Genomic DNA, 18,499 nt, shown 5'->3' on the forward strand with positions numbered 1-18,499 from the left:
TGTCATGTTTCCCCTTTATGTTTTTTCATATTCAATATAATTGTACAAATACAATTAGGAAGGCATAATTCACCAACAGAGTGAAATGTGTTGGCTCCAAATCAGTCTACTTATACATTAAATTCTATACTTATGGGGCTCCCCTGGTGGCACAGTGGTTGAGAGTCTGCCTGTCAATGCAGGGGACACAGGTTCGAGCCCTGGTCTGGGAAGATCCCACATGCCGTGGAGCGGCTGGGCCCGTGAGCCATGGCCGCTGAGCCTGCGCATCCGGAGCCTGTGCTCCGCAACGGGAGAGGCCACAGAAGTGAGAAGCCCGTGTACCACAAAAAAAAAAAAAAAAAAAAAAAAAAAATCTGATGCTAGCCTAATTTTCTTACTTTTATACAGGTAATGTGCTCTATTTGCTTGGAGGCCCTGAGGATTTTTCTTTGATTTACTAGGGTATGTATCACAGCTAATCCTTTCAGGTCAAGTTCCAGGTACTTGGTCAGCCCTTTCAATAAGCAGACAAGTTTTATTTGCAGAAAGATTTCTTATATTATAGCTTTAAATATTAGTTCTGTTTCATTATTTTCTTTTTCTTTTTTAGAGACTCTATTATTTATGTATTGGATCTTCTTTGCCTGTTGTTCACTCCTCTTTTCCTCTAACAGTTTTTAATTCTTTCTGTCTCATTTTCATATTCTTTGTTGTTTTCCTGCCTAATGTCCATTATTACATTACTGTTTAACTTTGCTCTTTCTTGGCCTCTAATAATTTATTCTCAAATTCTTTGAGTTTAATCACATTTTATTGCATTTTTTCCTATTGTTTGTTTGTTTTGTCCAGTTTTAGTTTTAGAATTTTTTATTGCAAATATTTTTAATATCTCAGAATGCTTATTAAAGAATATTTAGTTCAGTTTGGAGTGTTGTGTTACAGTTTTCTTCTGCTTCGTTGTCAGTTTTTGAGGAAGAATACTCATTAGCTGAAGTGTTTCATCTTGAATTTTTAATTTTCTTTTTACAGAAGTTTTGTATGGAGTTGATTTGATGTTTTCCTATTCCTAGGCACTTTTTGGATAAGGTTTCTAGTTCTTCTCTGTCTGTAGAGTGAAGTGCAGTTTCTTTAATGTTGGTAGAGGTAAGCTGTTGATGTGTCTTGTTTCTCATACATTTATTATCTCATTCTTGGCCTGGCTGAGTACCTCACACTCACCCCTAACTTCCTACATGTGGCTGGTGGGACATGTGTTCTCTCTGGCAGGCTAATAAGAGTCCTTCAGAGGAGACCTTGACATAATGTGGCCTGATTTTATTCCTAGAGTCCTAATCATTGAGCTGAGATCAGGTCGCTATGTTATGCCTCAGTCTCCAACTGGGTTCCAAGAATAGACTATATGATCCATCATGAAGCTGACTTTTTGAAACAGGCCTTTGGTTCTGTTAAATAATATTCAAACTGAGACGTGAATAAAAGTCCAAAGATTGACTAAGTATTGATCAGCAGCAGCATTCAAATTTCAGATAACAAATTCTGACCTTGAATGAGAATTAAACCTGTCCAGTGTCAATTACACGTATAACGTGTTCAAATCCCAGACTTACTGGTAGTAAAAAATTTAAGCAACTTCTAGGAATCTTGTTTTTTCTGATTTGTAAAATGACAATGATAATATTTCTCACACAGCTGTTGTATGCATTACATGAGAATATGCATGGAAAATATTTAACAGAAAAAAAAAAGATGGTAAAAATTTTACTGAAATAGATACCTGACAAATTGATCACAGTTAATTTTCCCTGACATTGAACAGGACATTGCCATGTGGAAATGGCAGATGGAATTGCTACTGATCTCAGTCTGAGATACTTCCTCAATTTTTAGAGTCTGGTGGATGTTCAGAAAGGGACTCAAATTTAAACTCATTTAAATGCTTTATTTACAGTTGAGGAAGTTGAGGATTACTGGTCCAGGGCATTCAGACTGTTAGTAGTAACTAGTGTGGCTGTCTCCCCAGTATGGCTGTAATCGGCCACTACAGCCGTATTTCTGTCATTGTCTACTTGGTCAGGAAAACAATAAGAACAGAGAGAATGACACTACAGCCCAGGTGGCACGGAAGGAAGTAAGTCTTGCCTGGAGCAGTGGTTTGCTGAGCTATAACACTCGACCCAGGCCCAGGGGCAGGAACTGAACACATGACTTTAGTAACTGTTGGTTTCTAGATGCACAAGTAGACTGTGAAGGGAATCTCCAGTCGACTCACAGCCTGCTTTTAGAGCTGGGTTGTGTGCCTCCCATGTGGACGACGAACCCAATTACTAATCACTGGCCACCTATCCATGACAGCAGAGGTTGGAGAGAGGAGGGCTGGGAGCCGGGCTGTCAGGCCCAAGGGCAGAGGTCATGACAGGGTCTCCCTGGAGCAGGAGGGAGCTTTCAGTGTCAGCAGTGGTGCAGCCTGGTCGAGACACTCCTCCCCACCCCCGCCCAGCACTGAGCTCTGCCAGCCGGGCTGGCCCGGGGAGCAACACCCTGGCTGGTGGGAGGCACTGTAATGACCACGTGCTGCGCTTTCCCCCAGGCTCCCCACATAGAAATGGCCTCTGTGCCCTCCCTCCATCCCCACCAGGGCCTCTTCGAGGCCCCTTCTCACTCAGAACTGGGCTCATCAGACTCCACAACAGCTGCTCATCCCCCTTGAGATGCAAAAGGTCAGTGTGAGCACAGAAGGGGATGCATATTCCATGCAGGAATTCACACCCGAGCATAATTTTCACCACGTGATTAAATTAGGTGAATACAAAATGCCCAAAGCCTCATAAATAAATAGCTCTGGGAGTTTAAGCTGTCAAAATAAGCTATGACTTTCCCAACTCCACATAACATTACACCTACCTATGTTTCCAAAAAGCGGGGAGGGACTCAGAAGAAATACAGGGCACCCTCCCTGTCTCTGCACCGCTTAAAACGTTATTAAAGACTCCAAATATAAAGAGACAAAGGCCAATCTGATGCTAGCATTTCCTACGTCGTGGGGTGCTGGGTTTTACAGACCTGCCCTTACTTTTTCAGTGATGACCCCCCCCCACCCCGGTTTACAGCCTCCTTCCCCTGCTTCATTGCACACACAGGAGCAGCAGAGATCACCAAAGTTATTGATTGGTGCCCCGAGCAGGCAAGGAATCACAAAGCAGCCTGAGAAAGAAGCAGTGGCAGCGGCTTATCTAGTAGGATTTGTGGGGAGGGGTCTATTGGCACAGATCTCATTTGCCCCCACTGGCCTCAGATGGGAACAGCAATAGCATCCTGACCACCAATAATAATAATACAGCTAACACATAATGCATGGTTCCTGTGTGCGAGGCCCAGCCTCTCATTTAATTTTACCACAACCTTGAGAGGTAGCTTCTATGAACTCCTCATTTACACAGATGAGGGAACCAAAGCATAGAGTGGGTAGGGTAAATCTGTTCATAGTCACCCATTGGTAAATGATGGAGGTTGGACTTCATGTGCAACCTGGCTTCAGGCTCTTTGGAATCACTGTTTTCTGTCAGAAGATACAGGCAAAGGAACTCTCTTCAGTAGGATGGCAGAAAAAAATAAACATTCTGAGCAGTTGGTGTAGAGACGCCACCACCCAGGCTTTTGGTTACCTTTATAAGAACATACCAGGGGCAAAAGCTTGTAGAAGTGGGTTTAAGAGAGAATTAAAGAGAGGAATTTGAGAGAAAAAAACCTTTCTGAAGAGTTTTGCCCCAAAGGGGAGCATTTCCTCACAGGTGGTAGAAGCTGAGAGTAAAGTAAGCAAAAACAAAATGCCCAGATATATGCATTAGCAGGAAGTCTTTAACTGGTAGATAAGTGAGAAGGCTATATTTGATACAACTCTAATCTTTAATGTTGATAATATATGAGGCAGGCATCCAGGCTTCCCCACAAAAATATGCATCAGTGCCACTACCCTAGACAAATTACCAAATTGGACAGAGAAATGGTCTAGTATTATCTGTTATGTTCCTAGATTTGCTTATTTTCACATATTTACCTTTTTTGATAACTTTTAAGTTCTCTCTTAGCAAATTTAAATTATGCAATATGGTGATTATATATACCTATATCTGTATCTATCTATCTATCTATATATATATATATCACAGATAAAGCCAAGGTATGGAAACATACCTAGGTTGTTCAGATCATAGCTGTTAGATATAGAGATAGATATCTCACATTTTCTTAACGCATTCATCGTTGACAGACACTTAGACACTTAGGCTGTTTCCACACCTTGGCCATTGTAAATAATGCTGAAAGGAACATGGGAATACAGATATATCTTTCAGATAATGATTTCCTTTGGATATATACCTAGAAGTCGTATTGCTGGATCATATGGTAGTTCTATTTTTATGTTTTTGAGGAACCCCTGTACTGTTTTCCATAGTGGCTGCACCAGTTTCCATTCCCACCAGCAGTGCACATGGATTCCCTTTTCTCCACATCCTTGCCAACATTTGTTAGCTCCTGTCTTTTGATGGTAGGTCTCCTAGCAGGTGTAAGTATATATCTCATTGTGGTTTGGTTTGCATCTCCCTGATGATTAGTGATGTGGAGCACCTTTTCATGGACCCTTTGGCCATTTGTATATATTCTTTGGGAAAAGGTCTATCCAGATACTTTGCCCATCTTTTAATTGGGGTATTAGTTTATTTGCTATTGAGTTATATGAGTTCCTTGTATATTTTGGACATTACCCCTGATCAGACTTGGTTTGCAAATATTTTCTCCCATTCTATAGGTTGCCTCTTCATTTTGTTGATGGTTTCCTTTGCTGTGCAGAGCTTTTTAGTTTGATGTAGTCCTGCATGTTTATTTTTGCTTTTGTTGCCTTTGCTTTTGGGTCAAATCCAAACACTCGTTGCAAAGACCACTGTTGAGGCACTTACCCCCTAAGTATTCTTCTAGCACTTTTACAGTTTCAGGTTTTAGGTTCAAGTCACTAATGCATTTTGGGTAGATTTTGGTGCATAGTTTAAGATAGGGGTCTGTCATGTTCCTAGATTTAAAATCGACCAAGACCAGCCCCATTTTCTGCCCAGAGTGCTGTGAAAACCAACATAGAACCAAATATTTGGATATAAGTAAAAATGTTAAAACTTCCATTTCAAAAGCTGAGGATTCTCAGGACCAAGAAAAAATGTGCAGTTATAGCTGAAAATCCAATCAGAGGTAATCCTTGGTTTCAACTAAGTCATTTAAAAACATCTGTCACCTAGAAAGCAAATCTTTGTGATACCATAAGTACTAAGAATAGCAAGAATAAATATATTGGGTTGGCCAAAAAGTTCATTTGGGGTTTTTCGTAACATTTTATGGGAAAACCCGAACAAACTTTTGGGCCAACCCTATAAATAATACACAAAACCTTACAGATGGATAGTGTTTTACTATATCTCCAATTATGTATGTCCAGGCAATCCATAACTTTAATACTGCCTATCAATCAGCTTTTGATGAGTCATTACTATCCTGTCCTTCCCCCTTGGAGCTGAATTACATTGATTTTCTGGCCTTGAGTTTGCTTTCTATGTTTGATGAAATATTACTTTTAAGACCCACAGTTTCAAAATATTGACGCTTCTATTTATTCTCAGCCATAAATTACCCTATTTTAATTTTGAAAATTACAGTTGCTTCCAAAGGCTATTTGTTGTTGTGAAGGTGTTAATTATTTTCTGGGCCTAAATTGTGGTAGCTGGCCTAATTATTGAAGTACCAACACTGAACTCGGTTTATTATTGCTTTGAGTTAGGTCCACTGAGGGACTGACCTAAAATGCCTTTTATTTTTAAAGCTGAAAAATTTAATAGCGTTGGTTGGATTGTTGCAATAGCTTCCTAACCAGTCTCTCTGGTTTCATGTTCACCCTCCAGCCCACAGTCTGTTCTCAAGGTAGCAGCCAAGTGAACCTGTTAGTGCAAAAATCATGTCATGTCACTCCTCTGTTAAAACCTTCCAAGGGCTTCATTTCACTCAGAAGAAAAATCCTTACCTGGACTTCTTAGGCCCTATGTGATCTAACCTCTGCTCCATACCACAACTTGAGTGAATCTCACAAATATCATGTTGGGCAAAAGGAAACACAACAAAGAAATACATATGGCATTATTCCAAAACACTTTTTAAAAACAGGCAAAATAATGTGTTAAAAGTAATAATAGTCGTTATCTTGGAGGAGGAGGGAATGGTAGCAAGTAGAGAAAGGAACAAGATTTCTGGGATATGGACAGTGCTCTCTGTCTCTTGATCTGGGTGTTGGTTCAGTTTTTTCACTTTATGATAATTCACTGAGCTGTATACCTCCTATTTGTGCACCTCCCAGTAGGTTCATTATACTTCAGTAAAAACACTTGTCAGAGAGAGAGCAGGAGGTCAGGAAGTAAACATGGAAAGCACGAAATGGTTCTTTTAAGACACTTTAACAGAGAACAGAGAAATGGAGCAGAAACTGAAAGTGAGGTCAGGTCAAAAGAAGGTTTTTATTTGGTTTGTTTTTTTTAAAAAATGAGAGACATTAAAGCATGTTTACTTTGCTATGGGACCTTTCCTGTGTAAAGGACTATCCAGGGTTCAAGAGGGAGAGGGGCAACTGCTAGAGGAACTTCCTGGAGTCGTCGAGAGGGGATGAGACTCCGGACTGGAGTAAAGGGTGGGCCTGGAAAGTAGCAGGGTACAAAGGATCCTGCTCATGATGGCTGAATTCTATAAGAAGAGCTTGGGTTCAGGGCTGGGGAGTGGCTGGGTCCAAATAGGAGATGTCAAAGAGCTATAATGGTGGGAAAGTAACACGAGAAGCTTAGACTTCTGGTAGCGACTGTATAAAAGGCGTGGAAAGGCGTGATGGGATTATTAGTCTCTGTGGCCTTTTAGGGGAAGATGGGCAATCACGTCTAATTATAACCTCTTTTGAGGGTTGGTTTCAATTTATAGAGGAGGGGCATTTTGTGGTAAGAGGAAGAAAACACAGTGCCCCTCTTATGGCCCGTATGGCCCCTCTGGAGGAGGAGAAAGTCTTGAACTTACAATAAATTCCTAGATATAGAATTGTGGAATTAAAGCTATGTACATTTGACATTTTGATGGATATTGCCAAAGAAGTAATGCAAATTCAAACTCCTTTCCACATATATGAGTTTTCCCCCACCCCCTTGCCAGCACTGTGTTAACGTTTATAATCTTTGCCAAATCCAGTAGGTGAAAAATAGCTCATTGTTTTATCAATGATTATTGAAAACATCTTTCCATATATTCACTTCCCTTATATTTCTTCTTTATGAAATGCTGTTCATGACCTTTGCCCATTTTTCTCTCTGGCTATTTGTCTTTTCCTTACTGATTTAAAGAGTTCTTTGCATATTAAGGAAACAAGCCATTTGCCAGTCACAATAATTGAAAATACAGTGTGTTTGTGTGTGTGTGTGTGTGTGTGTTTAATCACATGTGTCTGGACCTCACTGTCACTCTTTAAAAGAAGCCATCACGGGCCTCCCTGGTGGCGCAAGTGGTTGAGAGTCCGCCTGCCGATGCAGGGGATACGGGTTCGTGCCCCAGTCTGGGAGGATCCCATATGCCGCGGAGCGGCTGGGCCCGTGAGCCATGGCCGCTGAGCCTGCGCGTCCGGAGCCTGCGCGTCCGGAGCCTGTGCTCCGCGACGGGGGAGGCCACAACAGTGAGAGGCCCGCATACCGCAAAAAAAAAAAAAAAAAAAAAAAAAAAAAAGAAGCCATCACTTCAAGTTTATAGAAATATTTATCTGTTTTCTTTAATGAGTTTTTGGTTTTGTTTTTTAATTCCTAAATCTTTAATATATCAGTAATTAATTTTGTTGACTGAAGTAGGAATGCAGCTTAACTGCTGTTTTTCCTCCCAAATAGCTAGCAGTGGTCCCATCATTGTTTCTGGGATAATCTGCGTTCCCTTAACATACTTGAAATGCCAACTTTATCCTCCCCAGTTTCCAAAGCACTCACCACTTAGCTCTAGAGGAGGCTCATCTGGATCCAGTCACAGGCTATCAATCCAAGGACTTCCCTTCCTCCTTCTCGGCACATGGAATACTTGGCACTGACTCCACGGCTCTGAACTCTGAATCTGGGGTTACATTAATCTGAGTCTCTTACTGTGTTTCTGTGCCTTTCAGACATTAATTTCTGCTTATTGCTATTGACTGGAAATAAACAAGATTAGCAAATAATTGAGTCTCCTTCCTACATTTGTTATTAAAATAGAAATTTATTACCTTAGGAAGACTTTGTTAACTCTCTGGAAATGGCTGATCTTTGAAAATATTGGCTGATGATAACTTCTTCCTTAAAGTGCTCACACATTCTTTTTCTCATGGTCACCCTCTGCGCATGTATTCTATTCAAGTACAATCTCCCTCAGCAACATGATTGAAGCTACTCAGCTAATTGGCCATTAGAAAAAATCCTATCAAAATTATTAAAATAAAATGTATGCCTTACGTATTCATTTTCTGGAAGGTTCATATGAATGGGATTCTCAATTGCTGACAAAGCTGGATAACTGAGGCCTTGCTGTAGTTACTGGTGTATGTATTCTCTCTATAACCTTGTATGACCACACTTCACTTTTCCACAAACGAGAAAGCACTTTCATCATTACACCAGTAACAGCACCCGCTCCAATCTGGTGCTTGGATGCCAATGACTTCTGAACCACACAGGACCAAGACCTCGATCCACAGATCCCCTTTACAGTGCCCTCCTCGCCCTCCTTTGCAGCCAAGATTCTCTGGTTCTCTGGTTCTTTGTCATAGTGACTCTTGCACATTCATTCCCTTGACTCCCCAGCCCCTACTTCCCTGCTGAAAGTGCTCAGTGAAACTCCAGTTAAATCTCTGCTACTCAAGTCAGCCTCCAGGCAGGTTCAGAAAAAACACACAAACACATGCTGACTGCACTCACTTCAGATTCACAACTGTGCCCTTCAAGCGAGCTCTCGTGTGCACAGCAGCCCCACACTGCAGGGTTTATTCCCGCTCCTGCTCTCCTAGCAAATCATTTCAAACGCCCTCCTCTTCTCCAACCTTCCGTAACTCCCACCATCACCTGTCACCACTCCTGCCCCTGAGCCCCACGTGCTGCCTCTCCCCCGTTACCCACCATGGGCTGCACCCCTCTCATCTGAACGACCCTCTGGCTACTCAGGAACATTTGCTCCAGCAGTTACCCGTTCTCTCTTTGCAGTGTAAACCTTTCCTCCTTTACAGGATCATTGTTATCAGCATACAGTCATGCAGAAATTTCCCCCGTCTTAAAAACATCCTATTCTAACTCCACATGCCCCCGCAACTGCTCCAGCCCTCAACCCACCCTGTGGAGCACAACTCCAACAAGAGCTGTCTGTTCTTGCTGTCGCTCCATCTTCTCCCATCTTCTGCTCTTGTTCCCAGTCTCCGCTCTGCCCAAAGGCACTCAGGCTGGTCCTTTCAAAATCCACATCAGGTCCCGTACCTCCTCTGCTCTCTCTTCCATGGGGAAGAAACCGAAGTCCTAACAGTGGCTTTTGAGGATCAACATCGTGTTGCTCCCCATCCTCTCCTCCTCCAATCCATGCCAGCCTCACTGACCTCCTTGTGCTCTTCACATACACCAAGCTCATTCCCACCCAGAGCCTTTGCAGTCCTTGTGCTTTTTACCTGGAACAGTCTCTTCCCAGATCACCAAATGGCTTGCTCTTACTTTAGTTAAGTTTCTTCCAAATGCCAACTTCTCAGAGAAACTCCCCTGACCTCCCTGCCTAAAATAGCATCCTAACTCTACCCTGCCCCTGCTTCCTTCCTTCCTTCAGGTATTTATCACAGCTCATGGCTAGCTGACACAGCATTTTATATTTATTTATTTTACGTAGTTCCGCCCCCGCACCCCTAGAACCTAAGCTCCTTGAAGTTAGGGAGTTTGCTAGAACACTGTCTGTCACATAGAGGGTACTCAATAAATATTTGTTGGCTGAATGTATCATGCAGATATATTTCATAATTCTGCAGACACAATTGACATTTACTGTAATATTGTTTATAAAAACAAAAAATTAAACATGGAGGAAAAAACCCCTAAATCCCTGTCATTGGGAAATTAGTCAAATATATTTTGAGACAGTCTTAAAATAGAACACAATATCAGTTATTAAAAAAAAAAAAAGGATGAAAAACTGAAACCATTTCCACCAAGATCAGGAACAAGACAAGTTTGCCCACTCTCATCACTATTATTCAATATAGTTTTGGAAGTTTTAGCCACAGCAATCAGAGAAGAAAAAGAAATAAAAGGAATCCAAATCAGAAAAGAAGAAGTAAAGCTGTCACTGTCTGCAGATGACACAATACTATACATAGAGAATCCTAAAGATGCTACCAGAAAACTACTAGAGCTAATCAATGAATTTGGTAAAGTAGCAGGATACAAAATTAATGCACAGAAATCTCTTGCATTCCTATACACTAATGATGAAAAATCTGAAAGCGAAATTAAGAAAACACTCCCGGACTCCCCTGGTGGCTGCAGTGGTTGAGAGTCCGCCTGCCGATGCAGGGGACACGGGTTCATGCCCCGGTCTGGGAAGATCCCACATGCCGCTGAGCGGCTGGGCCCGTGAGCCATGGCCGCTGAGCCTGCGCGTCCAGAGCCTGTGCTCCGCAACAGGAGAGGACACAACAGTGAGAGGCCCGCATACCACACACAAAAAAAGAAAACACTCCCATTTACCATTGCAACAAAAAGAATAAAATACCTAGGAATAAACCTACCTAAGGAGACAAAAGACCTGTATGCAGAAAATTATAAGACACTGATGAAAGAAATTAAAGATGATACAAATAGATGGAGAGATATACCATGTTCTTGGATTGGAAGAATTAACATTGTGAAAATGACTCTACTACCCAAAGCAATCTATAGATTCAATGCAATCCCTATCAAACTACCACTGGCATTTTTCACCGAACTAGAACAAGAAGTTTCACAATTTGTATGGAAACAAAAAGACCCCGAATAGCCAAAGCAATCTTGAGAAAGAAAAACGGAGCTGGAGGAATCAGGCTCCCTGACCTCAGGCTATACTACAAAGCTACAGTAATCAAGACAGTATGGTTAAAAAAAAAAAAAAAAAAAAAAGACAGTATGGTACTGGCAAAAAAACAGAAATATAGATCAATGCAACAGGATAGAAAGTCCAGAGAGATAAACCCATGCACATATGGTCACCTTAACTTTGATAAAGGAGGCAAGAATATACAATGGAGAAAAGACAGCCTCTTCAATAAGTGGTGCTGGGAAAACTGGACAGCTATATGTAAAAGAATGAAATTAGAACACTCCCTAACACCATACACAAAAATAAACTGAAAATGGATAAAAGACCTAAATGTAAGGCCAGACACTATCAAACTCTTAGAGGAAAACATAGGCAGAACACTCTATGACATAAATCACAGCAAGATCCTTTTTGGCCCACCTCCTAGAGAAATGGAAATAAAAACAAAAATAAACAAATGGGACCTAATGAAACTTCAAAGGAAAGGAAACCATAAACAAGATGAAAAGACAACACTCAGAATGGGAGAAAATATTTGCAAATGAAGCAACTAACAAAGGATTAATCTCCAAAATTTACAAGCAGCTCATGCAGCTCAATATCAAAAAAACAACCAACCCAATCCAAAAATGGGCAGAAGATCTACACAGGCATTTCTCCAAAGAAGATATACAGATTGCCAACAAACACATGAAAGAATGCTCAACATCATTAATCATTAATCATTAGAGAAATGCAAATCAAAACTACAGTGAGATATCATCTCACATTGGTCAGAATGGCCATCATCAAAAAATCTACAAACAATAAATGCTGGAGAGGGTGTGGAGAAAAGGGAACCCTCTTGCACTGTTGGTGGGAATGTAAATTGATACAGCCACTATGGAGAACAGTATGAAGGGTGCTTAAAAAACTAAAAATAGAACTACCATACGACCCAGCAATCCCACTCCTGGGCATATACCCTGAGAAAACCATAATTCAAAAAGAGTCATGTACCACAATGTTCACTGCAGCTCTATTTACAATAGCCAGGACGTGGAAGCAACCTAAGTGTCCATCGACAGATGAATGGATAAAAAAGATGTGGCACCTATATACAATGGAACATTACTCAGGCATAAAAAGAAACGAGGGCTTCCCTGGTGGCGCAGTGGTTGAGAGTCCGCCTGCTGATGCAGGGGACATGGGTTCGTACCCCGGTCCGGGAAGATCCCACGTGCCACGGAGCGGCTGGGCCTGTGAGCCATGGCCGCTGAGCCTGCACGTCCGGAGCCTGTGCTCTGCAACGGGAGAGGCCACAACTGTGAGAGGCCCGTGTACCACAAAAAAAAAAAAAAAAAGAGAGAGAAAGAAAGAAATGAAATTGAGTTATTTGTAGTGAGGTAGATGGACCTAGAATCTGTCATACAGAGTGAAGTAAGTCAGAAAAACAAATACCTTATGCTAACACATATATATGGAATCTAAAAAAAAGGTCACGAAGAACCTGGGGCAAGACAGGAATAAAGACGCAGACCTACTAGAGAATGGACTTGAGGACACAGGGAAGGGGAAGCTGGGACGAAGTGAGAGTGGCATGGACATATATACACTACCAAACGTAAAATAGTTAGCTAGTGGGAAGCGGCCGCATAGCACAGGGAGATCAGCTTGGTGCTTTGTGACCACCTAGAGGGGTAGGATAGGGAGGGTGGGAGGGAGACGCAAGAGGGAGGAGATATGGGGATATATGTATATATATAGCTGATTCACTTTGTTGTAAAGCAGAAACTAACACACCATTGTAAAGCAATTATACTCCAATAAAGATGTTAAAAAATAAATTAATAAATTAATAAATTAATTAAAAAGGATGAAAGTCTTGACATCCAGATATAGAAAATATCCACAAATGAGTTAAGGGCCGGGGGGGCGGGATATGAGTGCAGAACAAGAGAATACGATCCCCATCTTGTAAGAAATCTAAATGTCTCTCCATGTGCATAGCTTATGTTCTTATATGCATAAATCCAGAAGGAAACTCAATTTGTTAAGAGTGGTTACCACAAAACAGCAGGATTTCAAGGGAAGGGAGAGAGATTTTTACTCTATTTTATACAGTTTTGTTTAAATTTTATAAGGCCATATTACTTTTATATTCCAAATTAAAATATCTTTCAAAAGATACCAATGATTAATGTTTGTTGGTGGTGTCTGTGGAAGCTAATGAGAGGCGGAACTGAGCTAGGACCGCGCCATCCGGACTAACCTCATGCTCTTTCCAAGACACCGGCCTGCCTCTCTGGGTGGCTTAGGGGCCCATGTGCAAGGTACTCAGTGCCCCGAGCATCAGGCATGGAGGAAGAGGAGGTAAGGGCCAGGGAGATGGCAGAGAGCGAGCAGCGTTAGGGCCGTGTTGCAGGAGGCCTGGACGGGCCACAGGAAGATCACAATCACCCAGGGCTCTGCCTTGCCTTTGTTTAAGTGGGACCAGAATATCCATGTGTAGACAGTGAAAAATAATTTTCAGCTGGAAGCCTGCTGTGCCTGGCTTGGCCTGGCCAATGGGATCTGATTAGTATTCTTGAACTTTCATTAGCATTTGACGGAAATACCCAAGTGACACAAAGCCAATCCTAGTAGCTGATAGTTAACATTTTAACCCAATCTCTCTAAGGCAGTTAAGCACCTCCTTTTTGCAAACTATTTTGTGCAATAAGCAAACCATTTATGCAATCACCCTCACATTCACCTCCCCGAAACCCGTCCAGAGGATGTGGCTCCTTGTAGAGTTAATTTACATCATTGGCTGCTGGGCTGGAGAAGTGGGAGTCTTTTCCCAGCCTTGGCTGGACCAGGGCCAAGGGTGTAAGCGCAAATCCCTTCACATGATTTCCCTGGAACTGCCTCTTGGGCTGACACGATCACGCCCCTGAAAGCAGCATTTTACCGCATCCTTTGTTGTACGTTTTCCATTTTAGGGAGAATTGATAGCGAGACTAAGAATAAACACATTCTCTGCCAGTCAGATTCTGTGGCTAGGTTTTTCAAAAGGACCTGGCCAGCAGTCACATTTATATTGAAACTCAGCTCTTGCTTCACAGGCTGAGGGCACTGATGGTCAAGAAGGGAATTCCCCTCCCCATATACAATTCTCCTCACATGTCTGGAGAAAGCAGGGGAGTATCAGCAGCTCAGAGTAAATCCTGCAGTAGTTTCTCGGTTGCCTGAGATTAGGATTAACCCTTTAAAGTCTTTTTATGCCAAGACAATACATTCATATTCAAGTTTTTCAAAACTCTATTTTTTGCTTCTAAAGATAAAAAGATTACTTAATTGATATCTCACCTCTTTACCTTTCCCTTAACTCCATCAAAGGCTTAGAGGCATCGTCCAGGTCCTGACTCACTAACCCAATTGAAGAGTTTAACTTCTTGTTACACTGGAAAAAAAAAAAAGTCTGGAGTGTCTCCTTTAGCAAGATATTTTAAATCATTATTTTACTAGTTAAATGTCATAAAGGGTAGTCCAATAATAGTGCTCCAATAGGAGACAAAAATCAATGCTTCAACCACCATGGCCTCCTTTTTTATGATAGTAAATAAAATCTAAAGATACTGAAGAAAACAAGTAATCCCACAGGGAAGTGAATCTGATGGGTTTCTCCACACTCTTAACTGAATGCTTTAAAAACAACAGACTCAGGGGTATTAGAACACCACAACATGAGAGAACTAGTATTAGTCCACAGCAGTAGGGGAAAAAACGAGTTTACGTTTGTTTCTGTACACCTATCCTAACATACACATAAGCATGAGAGAGATTTTCCACTTCCCAATAGTTTCCAGTTCAACACTGAGATCCACTTTAGGTCTATGGGGAAAATAACCTGGAAGGAGTTTTCACAGTGTTTGCAAAGTTGACACCTGTTATCGGGGGTTTAAAAATGGCGTGGAGTCTTTTAAGTCCTAAGTCACAGAACTTTTTAAAATTTGGCTATTATTTTGAAGAACACAAGAAAACAGCCTGAGACAGGATACAGGAGGAGGAATTCAGTGTTTCAGAAAATACACCACTCCCAGCACCCTCACATAGCCGATCTGGGGAAGAAAGAAGTGGAAAGGAATATCTGTCTGCAAAGACGGTTTAGCAGACTCCGTTTCAGACCAAGTTTGTGCACTTTAGAAGCCTATTTCCCGGCCGTACTCAAGTCCACCTAGTTTACAATCTGACTTCTAGAAATGTGTGCTTTGAGCAAAAATGAAAACTACTTTTTTCTAGGGTCAGATGAGTAAAATTCAGCAGCATCCAGCATACTATGCAATGTAATTGTGTGCGTGTGTTTGCATCTTCCCGTTTTCTTGTTTTCAGAAAGGATGTTATTCTGGGATGTTAAATCCACCTGGAAAACTAGAGAGATGAGGGGTTTCTCTGTCTTCCATAGGGGTGTCATGTTTCCATGGTGATGAAAGCAGCTCTTGATACCTGATTAACCAAGGTGATCCCTGGGCTGCCTGCTTCCTCATTCCATGTAACGGGGAGACAGGCAAAGGGAAAGGGGCAAACGACAGCAGGCCAGAAAGTCAGAAAGAAACGTGTGGGAGGCTTAGGTTTGGTCTCAGGAATTTTGTGATAGGTCAATGCCAAGTATTCAGAGAAATGACATGTTTTCTGTAGTCTGTTATATTGCAAAAGTGGCTTTCTGCTTTTAACAACCCCTGTAATTTTACAAACATGAAAATTTAATAAACGTGAGAAAGCAACTCCCTTCATACAAGTTTTTACTGCCATCTAGACAAAAGAGAGTGAGTGAGACACACCTCCTTTTCACGGTTTTCACTCTTTCCAGTTATTCCTGCTGAAAACTCCCTGGGTCCTTTCCCACCTTTGAATTTCCCCACAGCCATACTCTGGGTGTGCAGTGTTTTTACCCAATCATCTAACTTACCAAAGCAGTTTCTGAAACTCACCTCCTCAGCAAAACCTTTCTCCGTCGCCCAGTGGGGCAGCAATGATCCTGTCCTGTGACCCGCGGAGATGTGGGGGCATATGCTCCCCCTGCTTCACCTCCTGACATCCGCTCTCAACACACACGGGATTAGCATGTTACGAAACTAACAGCGGCTCCAAAACCTGGCTGCACATCAGAATCACCCTATGCAGATTACTGGGACCCATTCTAGAATTATAGAATCAGAATCTCTGAGACAGGAGCTCCCAAATGCATGGTTTTCATAAATCTACAAGGGCTTCAGGTTTGGAAGTCAATGACATACGGTTTTAGTTTGCATCTATTCTGTTTTCGTGTCTCCTCTGGATATCTGCATCCATTTATGTGCACTGGGGGTTTTTAAGGAGGATAATCAGATGCCTGCAACACCTCGGGCAGTGTTTGTTAAAACGTGGATCCCCAGGTACCAGCTCAGCCAAGCCTACCCATCTGACCCTGTGGGCCACGGCCTAGGAATGTGCATTTTAACGTGCTGCCACTCTCCAGCCCCCAAGCGATTCTCTTTGTAGGGGACAAACTGGAATACCTATAGGGACCAGGCAAGTCATTGCAATGAAGGAGGCAAGCTGGGTGGGATGTGACCAGAGGGAACCTGACACCCCATACACAGGGCTAGGTACTACTTACCTGAGCAATGTGTTGCTATTTCACCAAAGTAGAAATAGAGCCAGTATTGCTGATGTTTTGAATTTTTCAGAAGCTAGAAATTCAGAGAAATTTAATTTCTCACAAGGGTTGGGGAGAGGGGGAATTAGATGAAGGTGGTTTCCAAAAGTACAAACTTCTGGTTATAATACTAGGGATATAATGCACAGCATGATTAATATAATTAACCCTGGTGTACGTTATGTATGAAAGTTGTTAAAAGAGCAAATCCTAAGAGTTGTCATCACAAAGGATATTTTTTCTTTGATTTTGTATCTATATGAGTTGATGAGCATTCACTAAACTTCCTGTGGTCATCGTTCCATGATGTACGTAAGTCAAGTCATGATGCTGTACACCTTAAACCTATACAGTGCTGTATGTCAATTATACCTCAATAAAACTGGAAGGAAAAATAAATTTTAAAAAAACCACAGTAAACAAACACAGCTGCCATGGGCAAGTTGTACCCTCTGCCTTAGAGGGCTCTACCCACATGTCTCAAATCTCTGGTAACTTACAGTATCATGTGACATTGGGGGCCTGACCCAGTGACTTCTTATGATGAATGACAATAGAATTGCAGGGTCAGAAGGCCCTTGTGGATCGTCCCAGCACTTAATGACTGAATCCCCCACTTCAACATTCCCCCACCCCTGGCTGACGGTGCCCTAAACTGCGTCCTCTCTCACCCAGAGCCCCCGCCTGTGCTGCACGGATCCGCGTGTGTTCTAGCTGCTTCCACTAGGCTACCCCCCACGCACCCTATGCAGCATGTTCCCAGGTGACACTGTCATCATCCAGCGCCATCCCTCCAAACGCTCTTTTCCTTGTGCTCCCCCAGCGAGCGTCTATGTGATCTGTCCAGCAACCGAAGCCAGAAACCCGGGTGTTGTCCTTACCACTTTGCCCTTATTCACCACCCCTGTATGGGATCAGCTACCTACTCTTGCTAACTCTGCCCCCTTAATATCAACCAGATTTGCCTCTTCTCTTCATCCCCACAGCCAACGACGTATTGCGGGCCACCTCGTCTGAATTACTGGAATGGCCACTCCTTCCCCCGAGGTGCTTTAAGCCCCCTTCGATTCATTCTGCCTTTAACTCACCAGAGCCAGAGTGCTCACCCTAAAACGCGTATCTGATGATGTCAATGCCATGTCAGCAACAAAAGAACTGTTCAAAGTTCCAAGAGGGCAGTGTCATGTGGCCCTTGCCTGTCTCTCTCCGCTCCCGCCTGTCTCCCTGCTCCATCCCTCCTCCATCCCACACCTGAGCTCTCTGCACAGCCACGTGGAATTACCTTCACTTCTCCAAACGTGTCATGCTGTCCTTTCGTTCGTTCCTTTGCAAATACAGTTCTCTCTGCCTGAAAACTTATCTCCCGAACCAGTCCCCAAATCTCCACCTCTTGGCTTAGTTTATGCCTTCCGGTCCTTAAAATCTCAGCTTAATCATTGTTATAATTGTGGTGGCGATGATAATGATAATGACGTGTATTAAATGCTTCCTATGCGCCAGACGCTGTTCTAAGAGCTTTCACATATATTATTATCTCTTTTAATCTTCATAACAACCTTAAGAGGCAGGTACTGTTACCACCAGTTTCAGAAATGAGGATAGCGCAGACGTCACTACCCCTAAAACCTCCCGTGAATCCCCAGAATGGTGTGGGTGTTGCTTTTGAGTATTTCATAGTCTCCCCCCGCATAGGACTCACCAAACTCTACTGCAGTTCCAGCCTACCTGTCTCTC

Source organism: Mesoplodon densirostris, chromosome 17 (genome assembly GCF_025265405.1).
Source record: "Mesoplodon densirostris isolate mMesDen1 chromosome 17, mMesDen1 primary haplotype, whole genome shotgun sequence".
Lineage (NCBI taxonomy): Eukaryota > Metazoa > Chordata > Mammalia > Artiodactyla > Ziphiidae > Mesoplodon > Mesoplodon densirostris.